Below are 13,818 nucleotides of genomic sequence, written 5' to 3'. Positions count from 1 at the left end.
AGATTTGTCAGTTATATAAACCCAGTCCTGAACATGGTTTCTCCCTTTTGGAATTTACCGTGACTTATGCTGAGGACATTTTCAAACATGGAGGGAGGGAAATGTCTGATTCATTAGTGAGTAATGTACCAGCTTCCTCCACAACTCGTCTCCTTTCAGTGGTTCACATTCTGATGGTTTCAGTCAGGTTTAACCTATTCAAACCCTGTATTTGAATGCAACTGGGGAAAGTTGCTAGACTTATTTTAACTTACATATTTAGATGGTGTTCAAATGCAATTTACAGATTCATGTTATTCTGTGTCCCTGGACTAATTGAACAAGATCTGGTAGCACTTCTGCACAATCTGAACTATAAAATTACATCTACCCATTGAGCTGAAAATAATTTTAAAGGATTTCAAGCTTGTTGGCACGCTCTTAATATTGAAAGTTCAATCTTCACATTTTCAAGAGCAATGAAACATTCTTGCCTGACCTGCAACATATTAATGGGACAAAAGCCTGTCCATCAGTCAGAACTCTGACTTCAATATGCTTTCTGAATAGGACTTTTTACAATGTGCACAATGATAAAACAAATGTCCATTTATTCTCCTTTCCCAGAAGTTGAATACTTTCAGCCATTCTTAAAAGGACAAAGATGTTTACTAACATATTATGAATGTATGAGGGATAATCTCGACAATATAATGGAATTCTATTCTTTTTATCTTTTACTACGGCAGAGTTGGACAATGACCTCAATCATATGTTACAACTGGAAAATGCATAGTTGGCTTTTTCTTGTGCTATGATTCAGTCATTTTCAACTTTTTTTTTTTTTAAGGACATTTTGGATAGATAACTTTTTTTTTTTTTTTAATTGGGGAATATTGGAGAACAGTTTGTTTTTCCAGGGCCCATCAGCTCCAAGTCATTGTCCTTCAATCTAGTTGTGGAGGGCGCAGCTCACTCAGCTCCAAGTCCAGTTGCCATTTTCAATCTTTAGTTGCAGGGAGCGCAGCCCACCGTCCCATGCGGGAATTGAACCGGCGATCTTATTGTTGAGAGCTCACGCTCTAATCAGTTGAGCCATCCGCTGCCCTCCATTTTCAACTTTTTAAAATGTTTATTGGAAGAAGAAAGGATGCAATATTAGGTAAGAATCTGAATAAAAGCACTATTTTGGTCTTATTCAAAGTAACAACATCTGTGTAATAATCAAGAATCATTATTTAGAGGAGCCCCTAGAAACATTAATTATAACACATGAAAATTATTCCTCTACCATGTTTACCTTGTTTTCTCCTATAGCCAACTATGTTTGAATTTTTAATAAGCTGGTTTATTATAAATGAAGTATGCAAATTAATCTAGGAATATTTTTTGTTTCAGAAATTTCATGTCAGTGACAAGTTGCCATATACAGAACAATTTTTCTACACAAGCACACAATCTTTTCCTTGATTTTTAGTAAAAAAAGAAAAGAATCTACTCCCTTTCACAGTTATACATTCTCATGATATTTAAAACCACCTGTTAGGAACAGGTTAACCTGATAATCACTTGGGAAACAGCATGTTTGAGACACACAGCAACAAAACAGCAACAACAACAAAACTGCATGCAGTTTCACAGCATGTATGTGCTATAAAAACCTTAAAAATACTGTTCTACCCCAACAGATAATTAGGTTCAGCCAAAATCTTTTTAATCAGAGTTCTGTTAGTAAAAAGGGTTATTGTTCCTTTATTTTTCTTTATTTGCTTACAACTAAGATTGTCATATAAAATATATTCATGGGACATACTTGTACTAAAAAAAACGTATATGTTGTTTATCTGAAATTCAAATTTAACTGGGCATCCTATGTCTTTATTTGCTAAACCTCCGTGGGGATATGGGTTTATTCTTCTCTAAAGAGGTAAAGTAATGGTTACTTATTTGTTCTTCCTAAGTATAGAAGGCCCTTACCATGGCCTTTTTCTTGGAGGACAACTTAAGAGGGACTTCAAGAACTTGAAATGGGTTTAAGGAAAACCGCAAGATAGCCAAAGGGTGGGAAATAAGAAATAACACTATTTAATCTGTAGATGAGAGAACTGTGGTGATGAAACAGTCATCAAGTATTTGGAGTAGGCTCACCCAGGACTGTGCCAAGTTCCTCATTTTTGACAAGGGCAGGCAAAAACTGGCTAAAACACAACTTAAGATGATAAGCATGGTAGCTACATTTATTGAATACCAGTGTATGTGACATAATTGAATGCCTGTGTCTCATAATTTATCTCTTACCCTCATGGCCAACCTGCAAGATATATACCATTATCCCCATGTTTTAAATAAGGAAATTGACACTTGGAGTCAGAAGGTATGTAAATGGTAAAGCCCAGATTCATATCACATCAAAGTCTGTCTGACACCAAAGCCCATACTCTCTCTGCTACCCCCTACCTCTTCTCCAGAAGGTTTTATGAACTATTAGGAAGAATATTGTCAAGCAAACTAGTCTAAATATTAGACATAAGATTGACTCATGGATATTTGGGTCACTTAAATGTAGTTGTATAAAAGGGCAATTGGGACCTGAGAGATCCAAACTGGAGAAGGTAAACCTGTGCTTGTGTCCTTCCACGAACACATTAAAATTACAAAAAGTATAGAACAATCAACCTGGAGAGCCATCTGAAGTCTAGCTTACCAATAGTTTTATAACTAAGGCTATAAAGAAGAAGCCCCATTGAGACTGGTAGGAGAGACAGAGATGCAGAACAGGTGGCCCCACACTTAACAGGTGGCAGTTGAGAATAGGAAGGGATATCTCTGCCACTAAAGTCCCCTGTACTGGAGGAGCGAGGGCCCCTAGCCCCACACCAGGCTCCCCAGCCCAGAATACTGGTGCTGGGAAAAGAAACCCCCACCACATCTGGCTTTGAAAAACAGTGGGATTCTGACTGTCCAGTGGGATGGAAGGCTGCAGGAAACCCAGATGTCTTCTTAAAGGGCCCACACACTGACTCACTCGCTTGTAGGCACTCACCTTGGGCTCTGGCAGAGGGACGGCAACACAGAAGGTATCAGAGACATACGGGGAGAGACTTGAGTTGTGTGGCTTCGAGGTGGGGACTGGAGGAACAGTCACCATTTTCCATGTGTGGGGTCCTTCTCTCATGTAGCCAGCAGGTGGGCACCATCTTTCCTGTGTTGAGCCCTCCCCCTACACAGACAAATCTGAATCAGAATTGGTTTGGTGAGCTCTGCTCGTTCCACCCTGGAGACTCCCTGGGACCCTTCCCCACCCAATTCACTCCATGCCTGAGACACTTAGTGAGCAGCCAGCCCTGCGTGCATTGCTCTCTTTCTTGGACAACTGCCAGTGATCTGCAGACTCCAGGAGGGAAGCCACTGGCCTCGGTGTGCTCTGAAACTTTTGCTGAGTAGCTCCAGGCTCAGCACTAGCACCAAACCAGAATCTACATTAGCCTGATGACCACAACTTTTCCACTCTGGTGACTCCCGGAGACCCCACCTCACCCAATTCTGTACCACATGAGACTTCATCAATGACTGAATTTTATAGGAGGAGGCAGGTGGCAACAGACTTTAGCGTGTCCTTGCTTTTTGCGGAGCTATCCTAGGCCTGGTACCAGTGGCAACCATCCTCTGTTCTCAGCATGGCCTCTTTCACGTGCCTCCAGGTTTAGCACAGGCAGTGACCAACCCCAGATCACTTTGTAACTCCTACCAGGGAGTCCTCTGCCAGTCATAGGGATGAGGTAACCTGAGCCTGCACTGGAGCCTCTCCCAAGAGGCCCCAGAATGAACATATTTGGAGGTTGGCTTCATACCACAACAGAGAGCTACTCAACAAGCCCCATAAGTGGCACACACAAAGGGCGGTCTCAACAGGAACTAGAGCCCACTGGGACGAATCCCACTCAGAAGAGTAAGCCCCCACCCCCACCCCCACCCAGCAGCCCTTAAGCTGTGGATGTGGCCAAACCACACAGCAAGTCATCCTGAGGGTCAATCCCACCTACTGCCTTGCCAATAGCAATCAAGGTTCAATTATATCAGGAGGGCACACACAATCTACACAAGGAACTCTCCTGGAGCAGGTGACCAGGAGGACTGTGCCAGGGCCCCACAGGGCATCTACTATATAAGGCCACCCAGCCAAGGCTGGGAGACATAGCAGCCCTACCTAATACAGCGAGGCAGCCAAAATGAGGGAATTAATACATTCCAAATGAAAGAACAAGGAAAAACTCCAGAAAAAGAACTAAATGAAATGGAGGCAAACAACCTACCAGGTACATAGTTCAAAACAGTGGTTATAAGTTTTGTAGGGTATCCAATGGACACTTGTCCCATTTGGGAGACCACCTCAGGGATGACGTAGATGCCTGATCACTGCACTGTACACCTGAAGCTGAACAATAATGAATGCCAACTGTAATTTTATGTGTGTGTGTGTGTGTGTGTATGTATGTATATATATATGTATGTATAATCTTACAAGAAGCGGAGTACAGCACTTGGAATAGAGACAGTGGAAATGTAATGGCTCTGTGCGATGTCAGAGGGATAGTGGATGGGGGGAGGGGGGTTCACACAGTGTGAGGGATATAAATGATAAACATCTAAGTATTACTTTGTCTTGTGTACCTGAAACTAATACAAACAAACAAACAAACAAAAACAGTGGTTATAAGGATGCTTATTGAGAACTTCAACAAAGAGATAGTAAGCATAAAAAAGAATACAGAAACCATAAAAAAGAACCACTCGGAAATAAATTATACAATAACAGAAATGAAGAGTGTACTAGAAGTAAACACTAACAGACTACATGAAGCAGAGGATCTTATTAGTGATTTGGAAGAAAACACCCAATAGGAAAGGCAAAAAGAAAAAAAGAAAAAAGAAAAAAAAAAAACCCAGAGGATAGTTTAAGAGGCCTCTGGGACAATATCAAGTATACCAAAATTCACATCATAGGGGTACCAGAAAGAGAAGAGAGTGCAAGGAATTGCAAATCTATTGGAAGAAATAATGACTGAAACTTTTGTAACCTGGTGAAGGAAATAAACATACAAGCCCAAGAAGCACGGAGAGTCCCAAACACGATTAACCCAAACAGGCCCACACCAAGACACATCATAATTAAAGTGGCAAGGGTTAAAAGACAAAGAGAGAATCCTAAAAGGCAAGAAAAGGCAACTAGCTACTTACAAGGGAGCTCCCATAAGATTGTCAGCTGGTTTGTCAGCAGAAGCGTTGCAAGCCAGAAGTGATTGGCATGAAATATTCAAACTGATAAAAAGTAAGGACCTACTCAGCAAGGATGTCATTTAAAATCGAAGGACAGATTAAGAGCTCCCCAGACAAAAAAAAAGCTAAAGGGGTTCATCACCACCAAATCAGTATTACAAGGAATGTTAGAGGGACTTCTTTAACATGGAAAAAAAATCAAAATTTTGAATAACCAAATGGCAATAGCTACATATCTATTAACAATTACTTTCAATGTAAATAGATTAAATGCTCCACTCAAAAAATAGGAGGGTTGAATGGATAAGAAAATAAAACCCTTCCATATGCTGCCTACAAGAGACTTGCTTCAGATGGAAGGACACACATGGAAAGTAAAGGGATGGAAAAAGATATTTCATGAAAATGGAAACAAACAAACAAAGTACCCAGTGATCCCACTTCAGGGCATTTATCTAAAGAAACCCAAAATGCTACTTCAGGGGGACCTGTGCATCTATATGTTCATTGCAGGTTTGTTTACAATGGCCAAGATGTGGAAGCAGCCTGGGTGTCTGTTGATGGATGAATGGATAAAGAGCAGGTGGTACATACATACAGTGGAACATTGCTCGGCCATGGAAGGGAATGGGTTCTTGCCATCTGCAGTGGCATGGATGGACCTGGATGATATTGTGCTGAATGGAGTATGTCAGACAGCAAAAGACAGATGCAATGTGATTTCATTTAAATGTGGAATCTAAAGAACAAAATAAACAAAACGGAACCAAACCCATAGATATAGAGAACATTTTGATGGTTGCCAAAATGGAAGTGGTTGGGAGGTAGGTGAAAAGGGTGAAGGGATTAAAAAGTACAAATTGGTTTTTACAAAGTAGTCATAGGGGTGTAGGGTATAGCACAGGAATATAGTCAAATGGGTACTAGATTTATCAGGGTATTGATAGGAGAGAGGTTGGGCAGCAGGGTGAAAAAGTTGAAGGGATTAAGTACAAGTTGGTAGTTATAAGCTACTCATGGGGATATAAAGTAAAGCACAGGAAACGTAGTCAATAATGTAATAATTATGTATAATGCTAGGTGGGTACAGACTAGTCGGGGTGGGGGAATCACTTCTTAAATTATATAAATGTCTAATTACTATGTTATACACCTGAAATTAATATAAAATTGAATCAACTATAATTGAAAATTTTAAAAGGGTGAAAAATGGATGGTGAAGGGGAATAAAAGGTCCAAATTTCCAGGTATAAAACAAGTAACTCATGGGGATGTAATATACAGCACAGGGAATATAGTCAATAACACTGGGATAGCGTGGTACGGTGTCAGATGGTTGCTGGACTTATCATGGTGATCACTTGTACCCCTGAAACTAATATAATATTGTATGTTAGCTATATTTTTAATAAAAATCTTTAAAAAAATAAAAGAGCAATTGGATGGGCTGAAAAATCCTGAAGATTTCTTCATCCCTTCAACTTAGTGTTAGAAATCATTGTCAAGACAATGTCAGGCTACATTAGAAGAGATTTTTGACATACTGTATTGTCTTATCTTTCTAATGTCGGTTTAGACTTTTTGATGATCATATCACTGTGTTAAATCTTTAGGCATAAGAATCAAATGTTCAACAAAACATGTTAAAATTCACTTTCTCAACAGTCTGGTAGATCCATTCACTTTTCAATTGAGGTTACACGTTTCAATTTTAAGCATTTAACTCGCTATCTTCAAATCTGTAGACTGTACACTTTCTGAGGGTAGAAACTTTCGGTATCTCGACAAGGGTATGGTATGCAATGAGTGCTCACAAATATGTGATTAATATTGTTGACATAATATAATATGACATAAGTAGTGACTGTTTTTAAATACAATATTGTAAATGACATCAGAAATCTCTTATTGGATCTTCTTCCCTTAACTTTGTTTTTATAGGCCTACTTTTAAAGTTCATGGAAATCATATCTATGTAGAGAGGTCTAAGGGTTTGCCTTAGGATTTCACTCTGGCATGTTCTCCTGGAGAGTTAGCCATGACTGTTTTTATGACTAATTTCCGTAATATGGGACCTCAGCCATTTTCCATCATCATAAATCCCTTTTATACACTTAAAAGCAGGATTGAATGTTTGCTACTTTTTATATTTTGATTTCACTTTGATACATTATTTCTATCTTGAGATTATGTTAAGCAAATATTGTGGGAGAATTTGAAATTATATAGCAGAAAATAAAAACTAGTATAACACCTCAGAAACTTTAATAGATGTGCCCACATGCAAAGTGAAATATTTAAAGTAATTCTTAGAAAAATAAACCACCATTTTCTAATTACTTGAATACATGAAGTGGTTTATACACCTACCTTTGTGTTTGAATTCATAGGTTTGTAGTATCTTTGAGTGCACATTCTTTAGTCAGGACTTTTTTTAGGAGCAAGGAATAAAAAAATCACAATGAAACTGCTGATGAAAAAAAGAAAGAGAAGGAAAAGAAGGAAGAAAACATTGCCATTTCCCATTAGCTTACGACGTGGCGGGTGCAGATGCTCAAGCAGTCCCATCAGGAACCCGCTTTCCTCCACGTCCGAGATCGCGGCTCCTTGGGTCCGTGTCCTGCGCAGGCATGCTTTCTCCTCACAGTGGCAGAGATGCTCATCAGACACTCCAAGTTATCATCTTTAGTTCGTGTGATCTTTGAAGGAGATAGGTCCTCTCACAGTATCTATATTGAGTCCCTAAAAAGATTCTGATTGGCCTTGCTTTGGTCACCTGCTCACCCCTGACCAAGCTGCGGGTCCAAGGAATAGAGTTCACTGAAAGGCCAGCCTGGTTCACCAGCTCACCTGTGGGGAGGCCATGTGATTGACATCCCATGACATAGCAGAGAGAGTTTTCAAAAGACTTGCCCGTAGTAGAGACAGTGGCTGCTGGGCAGGTGAACACACATGTTTACTAAATTATTATCCCTTTTGACTAAAAATATTTTCCAAGAAATGCAAATAATTTGAAACAATTCAAATAAGTATCATAGTTTAAAAAATTAGAAATACATTCAGAAGAACTAGATTACATATTTATCACATTTTAGGTAATATTTTGGTTTCACTGAATCTCAGTTTGGTCATTTGAAAACATGGGAATAATGCTTACTTTCAAAGAAATGCAGATTAGAAGAAATGATGTAATTGACAGTATCTTGTACACTATAAAGTGCTATCTATATAGTTATAAAATATTATGATTTCTAAGAAAATTAATTCCTAAAGAAAGCAAACTCACCTATGTCAAAGTTTGGAAAGTCTCTCTCTTATAAAATGTATGCCATTACACCTGTTGAGTTTTTTCCTGAGGAATTAGTACTTGAATAAACTCACAGACTCGCCTTGAGACAGGTTTTGTTGATGAGGACAATAGTAGTGAAGATAGGCACAGGTAAGCTATTCGATAAATTCTTAGAGAGTTAAACGTATCACTAGATTTCTAAGGAATGAAAAGACCAATGGAAGCTAGTGTAATGATAAAACCAGAGGCAGTCGATGGCAGACAGAGTAACTGGCCTGGGGGTTCGGCCAGTATTTGTAGCTAACAGAGGGTCCTCTTCATAGGAAACACTCCTAAATTCCCGTGGTTTAATGACCAAGGTGCCATGGAGACAATCACTCCCAGGAAATGTTTTGCCGGTGAAATTATCTTAGCTATCAACTGAAAAGAAATAAATGTTTCATGCATGACTCAGTTTCACTTGCCATGTGAGAATTAATTAGTCTATATGAATCATCTTTAAGTGTTCCTTTTAGTAAAGAACTTAAAGTTGGTTAAATGCCCAGGATTATTTCAGAAAGAAAGGGGAAAAAAAAAAAAGAAACAGTAAAAAGACATTGTATATTGAAAACCTGATCCAGGCACATCACAGGAATAAATGTATCAAGATAAAAGTATATGAAAATTGAAAGTATTTTGCTCACATAGTTCGATTTGGCAGAACATATATATATAAATAAATAAATATATATATATATATATATATATATATATATATATATATATATATATATAGAGAGAGAGAGAGAGAGAGAGAGAGAGAAGAGAAAGCAGTGTATGCCAACTCAATGGCAGTGAAGTAAAATGTAATTGCAGAAAACCATCTCAGAAGTTGAAAATTATTAGAGTTGGAAAATACTTTAGAATTCATTAGTTCAACCCAGGCGTATTCTTGTAAATATTTAATACCCATCCCTTCAGGGGAGATAAAAAGCCCTGATTTGTAGTGCTAGCCTATTTCTATGGTGTAAATACACCCACCACGACCAATTTCAAGCTACTGAGATAAGGTCACTGAACGTGAGTTGGGAAGAGATGCACCCATAGGCTCCAGCACATGACTGGCTCAACACTATAATTTTACACGTAAGAAAGCAACTGAGGCCAGAGGAGTTGGCGGCTGGCTTTGGGCCATACAACTATGTAGCGGCACTGCCACTACTGACACTCAGCTTCTGCCCCTTGCTGCCCCTCTGTTGTGATGCATCAGGAGGAAAGGACTGTGACTGACTGACTGGTCAGCCCACATGACTCCCCTAGCCTGGTCAAGGTCCCCTTTCAGGGTCCTCACAGACCTTTTCACATTGAGTTTAAACTGTGGTCTGTTTATCTACTTCCCTACTCGTCTGAGATCTCACTGACAACTCTTTTAGTCATTTTTGTGTCGTCAGCCCTCTGCACAGTATCTGGAATATAATTGATGCTCAAAAAGTGTGTTGAAGGCATGAACAAATAATAATAAACACTTACTGGCCTACTGTGTGCCACCCACTGCTCTTGCTGTGCTTGCATTAACTCGTGGAATCCTCAAGTGAGGCAGGTACTATACTCCTCCCATATTCCCGACGAGGAAATAGAGGTTCAGAGAAATTACTTGCCAAGGTCACACAGGCAGTGAATGGATTCTGTCTCCAGAGCCTGTGCACTTGACCAGTCACCTGTCACTCAGTAAACTGGCAGTGTCATAAGGGTACACAGCTCAGCAAAAAAATACTTCCCAAAAGTCTCCCTCCTTTCCTTATGAATGACACAAACATTTCCCAGAGCAGATCTGGTCCGACCAACAAACCCCTTTGTTAATGGGGGAGGGCCTACATTAGTTGAAATGATTAAGGAAATGGGGTGTTTATGTTTTCCCATTGAGGATTAAACAGAAACCCGTATTTTAATTAAAAATCCAATTGTTGACAATTGTCCGTAGTTTCATTTTTTTGCTTTAATTTAAAAATGAACCTTTTCTTTGATTTTTCAGTCTGAGAAATGGCATCACCATTTGCTATCAAAAGAATGTGAAGAAGGTGTAGGAGACTGGGTTACTGGCTTCAGGGGTGTTCTGCAAGATTTTTTTCTTGAAATAGAAAAACTATCCTCCTTCCCTGCTGGTTTTCCTACGATTTGCTGTCTCATCAAATGAGATAACAAACAAGCCCACTAGTGCATTTGTACATTTTGTTGGATTCTAGTTAATTGAGGTTTAGTACTGTGAGTGAACTAATGTACCAACCTTGACATATGAACATTATTTTTAAAACATGATTTAATATGATACCTCAGACTGAAAAAAAAAAAAGAAAGATCATTTTGAAGGCTCCTTCAAAAACCGGAAGAAAAAAAGGCATTTGCCCTTTGTCCTACATTAATGGGCATCAACTGAGATACAGCTTGGTTGTTGGGCTTTTTTTCCTTTTGACAGTAATGGTTCATTTATTTTCTTCCTTTATTATTTTCTCCGAGAAAAAATATGGTGATAAATAATGTATTAGGCTAATGTTCCCAATTTAAAAGCTACACCAGTACCATATTGAGAAGAGTATTTAATTTTTCTGCGTAATCTAGTCTAGAAGGTTTAGATACATATTTGCAGTTCGTATTTGTCTTCTCATGGGACAATTTGTCCCAAATCCTTTACTTCTACTCCTTGTCATCCCCGCCACCAGTGCCCCAAATTTTCTACTCCATTTCAAAACAATGAGAATTAGATATAAAAAGAGCAAGTACAACACCCTACGTGTATATTTATATATACTGTATAACAAAGTGTTTTCAGAGATGAGAGCTCTTCTTGATATTTAAAACCATCATGTGAGGGAATCAAACCCTGGAACCCAAGAGGTTGGTGAATCCCCTGAAGTCACAACTGGAGAGGGGCAGGGCGGGGACCAGAGCTCAACTGGCTGCCGGGGACGCAGCATCAGTGGTCAGGAAGCATTTAAGGGCCTGGACAGGTGCCTGTGAGCCAGGTGTGACCCTGAACCTGGTTCTAACTGTGTGACTTTGGCAAGTTTGCTCAACTAGAAGAGGAGAATAATAAGCTTCGTACATCACGGGGTGTTTAGGAAGAGTAATGCAGAGGGTTTAGCTGAATGCCTGGCGCATGATAAGTACTCAATACATGTTATTATTTTATGATTTATCTTCTACTTCTTCACCTTAATGAAGCTTTGTTTTGCCCTTCAGAACTCCTCCAGTTTTCCAGTCTTCAAAGCCTGTATCCCCAATCACATGCCTTCATTTGGATCCTGAAATCACTATATCCTTGACCTTCTGCCTTGGTTTCTTCCGTATCTCATAAATGTGGAGAGGAAATCATAATACATGGTAGTTTATCTCAAAGGAGCCCTCAGAGGTACTGAGCAATCTTTTCTTTCATTTCTTGCTGACCTGTTCGCATGCCCTGCTGCAGCTATTCTAAATCGCATCCTCTCCCTGAAGTCCCTAACCCCTCTCGACGTCCATCACTTTCAGCAGATGGTCATATACTCCGATTTATTTTTAAAACATTGGGATCATGTGCCCTGAACTCCCTCCGGGTCCTTGTACTTCATCTGACTTCTCATCCTCTCCTCTGTCTCAGATGCACTGACTTGTCTTATGTGCCAGGGCTCTTGGAAATGCCTCTCTTTGCTCCTTTGGAATGTCGCCCCAGTAATTTGTTTCTCCCTCATTTGACCTCTGGTTTCCCCAGCTCTCCAGGGTCAGCTACTTGCAGTTCTCCCAACCGGGCCATATGCTCATGCCTGCCTCCATATCTTCACACAGATTGTTCTGCCTTCTAGGAATTTCCATCCTCCAGGGCCCTTCAAGACTCAGCTCTAGCATCTTTTCCAGTCAGGTTGGCTGCCCTTCCTCACATTCCCATAACTGTCCATCAGCACACGGCCACCACCAAGTGTGTGTGAGCCTCCTGGGGAAAGGTGTCCTGTCTCTGCGCTCCCAGCACCCGACACTGCCTGGCCTGTAGTAAACACCAATAAATGTTAGCGGAAGCAAGGGCGGTCTACACATCAGCATATGTCTTTCCTACAATTTAAGAATAAACTCCTCTTGACCCTGACATTGCCTTCTGCTTGTTCTTCCTTTGACAATCATTCTACTTCCTCACCACGTTCCTTGCAATTCAGCATCAAATACCACTACTGAACCCACTGAAACTACTCACGAAGATGCACAAAGAGCCTCGTGTGGACCACATACCCCCACACCTTGCCCCAAGCCTCTCTCTTGGCCTGGCTTCTGTGACTGCGCAGTGGACATTCACTTGATGCCTCACTAAACTTATTATAATTTCACTGACTCCTTCACTGGTTTTCCCAAGATTTGGTTCATTTGCCTTCTCTTCTTTCACTTTGTCTCTCCTTGAACACCCTTGGTTTTAACCATCACCTCTGTACAAATAACATGCCAAGTTTACTTCTAGTCCAACTAGAATCCAGTTACTCCACCAACACCATGCCTTGTAGTGCAGAGATGGCAGTCACTTGGCACTCACACTTCCACTTGGCACTGTCTCACCCACGACGGATGTGGTCTCGCCCACGATGGGTATTGTCTCACCCACGATGGACATTGTATCCCCCAAGACCAATTGTGCCTATTTCCCAGGAAGGGCAGGCTTCTCCAAGGAATCCTTCTCATTATTCTCCTCTATTGTTTGACACAAATGTTCTCTAGGCTTGAAATCTTCATTCTTCACTTATGCCAGACACCTGCTTCCTGGTGAACAATGTAAAATGTACTAGTCATCCCTGGAGTAGAACATTTTCACTCCTGTCTCAGTATCACATCAAACTCAACGTGTAAAACCAGCTAATTGCGTTCCCCAATCTTCAGCCTGGTTTCCTCCTACTGACCACCCCAGCTCTGTAAGTTGTTCTACTTTTTCCCAGATGACCGCTAATCATCTTCGCCTTCTCCTTTGTACGTCCCCAATTTAGGTGTCGATCTTATTTATTCAATGATGTCTCTCATTTATCCCTTTCTTTCTATTCTTGGGGCCACCATCTTGGCTGGCTCTTATTACCTGGTCATGGGCTGTAATAATAGCTTGTCATCTGGTCTTCCCATTGCCGGGTTCTCCCTGCTCTAAGCCACCTTGCCTTCCTAGAGTAAAATCTTGGTTATGTGGGTCTCCAGCCCAAAACCTGTCAATGACTTTCTATCAACTTTAAATAAAGCCCCAATTGCTATCAAATTCAATAGAGTAAAACTATCTTTGATTTTGGAGTCAAAAGGAT

General features: G+C 40.2%; 1 protein-coding gene and 1 long non-coding RNA gene across 7 annotated transcripts in view; one reads left to right on the top strand and one right to left on the bottom strand.

Moving 5' to 3' along the window:
* The window catches only part of MET (MET proto-oncogene, receptor tyrosine kinase), a 112,333-nt gene that overhangs the window by 14,780 nt on the left and 83,735 nt on the right, over positions 1–13,818 (top strand). The window lies entirely within an intron of this gene.
* Positions 571–7,956, bottom strand: LOC109453475 (uncharacterized). The gene is made up of 3 exons (XR_002138294.2): positions 7,791–7,956; positions 3,023–3,199; positions 571–1,098 (listed from the first exon to the last, which is right to left on the bottom strand). It is a non-coding gene; the product is annotated as an uncharacterized LOC109453475 (long non-coding RNA).

The sequence above is a fragment of the Rhinolophus sinicus genome, linkage group LG11, assembly GCF_036562045.2.
Source record: "Rhinolophus sinicus isolate RSC01 linkage group LG11, ASM3656204v1, whole genome shotgun sequence".
Lineage (NCBI taxonomy): Eukaryota > Metazoa > Chordata > Mammalia > Chiroptera > Rhinolophidae > Rhinolophus > Rhinolophus sinicus.
The sequence above is the reverse complement of the archived record's forward strand: the minus strand, read 5'-3'. Positions and strand labels throughout refer to the sequence as shown.